Genomic DNA, 3,793 nt, shown 5'->3' with positions numbered 1-3,793 from the left:
AAAAAAAAAAAAAAAGAATAAAAGATATAAAGAAACAAATGGAAATTTTAGAACTGAGAAATACAATAACTAAAATAAAATCTCAGTAGACTGACTCAACAGAATGGAGGAAACAGAGGAAGAATCAATGAAATGGAAGATACAACAATAGAGAGAAAATAAACTAAAAGAAATTATCAGAGCTTCAAAGAACGGTGGCTTTGTAAACAAAAAATCTAGTATGCCTATTATCAGAGTCTCAGGAGAGAAGCGTGTGGGGCTTAAAAAGTACTCAGAGGAATAATGGCTGAAAACTACCCAAATTTGGCAAAATCTTAAATCTGCAGCTTCCAGAAGGTGATCAAACCCTAAACAGGATAAACCCAAAGAAATACCCAAAACTCATCATAATCAAACTTCTGCAACTAAAGGAAAAAAAAAAACAAAAAAACAAAAAAACAAAACACTTGAAACCAGTGAAAGAAATGACACTTTCCTAGAGAAGAAACAATGTGAATGACAAAAGACTTATCAAAACCAGGGAGGCCAGAAGAGGTGGCTTAATAACATTTTGCATGTGCTGAGAGAACTCATTCTAGAAGTGCATTTCCAGTGAAAATAATACTACATTTCACAAAGTTTTGTATTACTGAATCATATGGTATTTCTATTTTTAATCTTTTAGAGAATCTCCTTACTGTTTTCCACAGGGGCTGTACCAATTTATGTTACCACAGAAAGCTCCTGAGAAATCTCTTTTCTTCATATCCTTGTCAATACTTGCCTTTTTGAGGGATGCCTGGGTGGCTCAGTTGGTTAAGCAGCTGCCTTCAGCTTGGGTCATGATCCCAGCGTCTTGGGATCAAGTCCCACATTGGGTTCCTTGCTTGGTAGGGAGGCTGCTTCTCCCTCTGCCTCTATCTCTCTCTCTCTAACAAATAAATAAAATCTTAAAAAAAAAACAAAAACTTGTCTTTTTGATTTTAGCCATTCTGACAAGTATCATGTAATATTTCACTGTGGTTTTAATTTGCATCTCCCTGACGTTTCTTGCACTTTTAATCTATATGTGCCTTTTATTTAAGTGGGTTTCTAATAATTTTTTAAAAAACAGCATGTTTTAAAAAATTTTTAAAAAATGTATATGGAGATGCAAAGGACCTAGAATAGCTGAATCAACTTTGAAAAAAAAAAAAAGTTGGAGGATTAACACTATCTGATTTCAAGACTTATAAAACTACAGTGATCAAAACAGCATGGAATTGGTCTAAAAATAGATGATTAGATCCATAAAACATAATAAAGAGTTTAGAAATTGGTCCACACATCAGTTGATTTTCAACAAAGGTGTCAAGGTAATTAGGGGAAAGGATGATCCATTCAACAAATGGTACTGAAACATTTAAGCAACCATATGGAAAACAAAATGAAAGAAAACAACCCCCCCCAAAATACCTTACACCATTACAAAAATTAACTTGAGAACTTTCATAGACTTAATTATGCTAGAAGTATAAAATTTCTAAAAAAAAAAAAATACATAGGAAATCTTAATTACTTTGGGTTTGGTAAAGATTTCTTAAATATGACATAAAAACACAAACAATAAAAGAAAAAATCAACAAATTAGACTTTACAAAATTAAAACCTTTTCCTCTTAAGAGGATATTTTTATGAAAATAAAGGACAAGTCACAGACTGGGAAAAATATTTGCCAAATATGTATTTGACAAAGTTCTTGTATATACAAAGAGCTCCTGCAACTAAATAATAAGAATATAAATGGGGGAGCTGGGTATCTCAGTCAGTTGAGCATCCAACTCTTCATTTTGGCTCAAGTCATGATCCCAGGGTTATGGGATCAAGCCCCGAGCCTTGCTCTGTGCTCAGCATGGAGACTGCTACCCCTGGTCACTCACATTCTCTCTCTCTCCCTCTCAAATAAATAAATCTTTTTTAAAAATAATGTAAATAACACCCAAAAAAGGGCAAAATATTTGAACAAATGCCTCACCCAAAAAAGTACGTTAATGGGAAATAAGCATGTGGAAAGATGCTAAATATCATTAAGTCATTAAGAAAATGGAAATTTAAACCATAATGACATACCAGTAAGTGCCCACTAGAAAGGCTGAAATTTTAAAAACCTGACCATATCAAGTGCTGATGAGGATGTGGAGCAATGAGAACTCTTACATACTGCTAGTGGAAATGTAATAGGTACAGGTACTTTGGAAAACAGTTTGGTTATTTCTTTAAAATTTCAACTGTTATTTGAGCCAGCTATTCCACACCTATTTACTCAAGATAAATGAAAGCATATATTCACACAAAAACTTACACACAGCAACGTTTTTGGTAACAGCTACAAACAGAAAAACGTCAAATGTCCCTCAACAAGTAAATGAATTAGAACGCTGTTGCATATCCATACAATGAAATACTACTCAGCAATAAAAAGAACAACTTTTGACACATACAGGTATTAATCAGGATTCTCCAGAAAGAAAGAACCAATAGGAAATATAAATGCAAACGCGCGTGCGCGTGTGTGTGTGTGTGTGTGTGTGTACAAACACATATACATAAAATGAGAATTGGCTCATGTGGCTTTGGAGGCCAAGAAGTGCTACAATCTGTCCTCTGCATGTTGGAGAACCAAGCCAGGAAAGCCAGTGATACAATTCAGTCCAAGTCCAAATGCCCAAGAACCAGGAGCTCCAATGCCTGAGGACAGGAAAAGATGGACGTCCTAGCCCAGGAAAACAGAGTGAGTTCTCCCTTCTTTTGCCTTTTTGTTCCATTTGGACCATCCAAAGATTGGGTGCTGCCCACCCCCATTGGTGAGGGTGGATGTCTTTACTCAGTCTACTGAATCAAATGCTAAGCTCTTCATAAAGACCCTCACAGACACACACAAAAATAATGTTTTGTCAGCTATTCAGGCATTCCTTAGCCCAGGCAAGTTGACACATAAAATTAACCACCACAACATAACATGCTTAAGTCTCCAAATCATTATGTTGAGCAAAAGAAGTCAAACAGAAAAAGAGCGGATGTATGATCCAGAAATCATATCAATGATTACCTGGGGGAGAAGGTGTAATCGGTAGAGACAGGAGGGAGGGAGAGAGGTTACAAAAGAGCAAGAGGAAACTTTGGAGGAAGATAGTTATATTCATTATCCTGATTGTGGTAATGCTTCACAAACAAATATACATATGGCAAAACATCAAGCATGTGCTTTAAATACATGTAGTTAATTATGTCAGTTATACTCAATAAAGCAGAAAAAAGTAAAAAAGTAAAGAAATGATAGTGCAATGAATGTTTTTAGACAAACAGAAACTGAAGAAATTCAACACCAGCACAGGATGTTACAAATATATTAAAAGTAATTTTTATGAAAGAATGAAAAGATGAAATCCTCATTGGAAACACAGCAATGTAGAATGGAAAGAAAAATACTGGAAAAGGTTGATACATGTGTATAAAAAATTTAATGACTTCAGGAAGGGACAACAATAGTTTGTCAACAACAATGCAAAAGATAGAAGTAGGTAAAGGGAAGAACAGTTCTCTAAGATTCTAGCAGTATTGTGAAAGTAATCATTTGTATAAAAATATAATAAATTGGGGCACGTGGGGGGCTCAGTTGGTTAAACATTTAATTTTTTATTTTGGCTCAGGTCATGACTTCAGCATCATGGGTTCAAGCCCCTCATTGGGTTCTACATTCAGTGTGGAGTCTGCTTGAGAGTCTCTCTCCCTCTCCTGCTCATGCCCTGTCTCTCTTCTCTCAAATAAATAAATA

This window comes from Mustela nigripes, chromosome 14 (assembly GCF_022355385.1).
Source record: "Mustela nigripes isolate SB6536 chromosome 14, MUSNIG.SB6536, whole genome shotgun sequence".
Classification (NCBI taxonomy): domain Eukaryota; kingdom Metazoa; phylum Chordata; class Mammalia; order Carnivora; family Mustelidae; genus Mustela; species Mustela nigripes.
Note: the sequence above shows the minus strand (reverse complement) of the source record.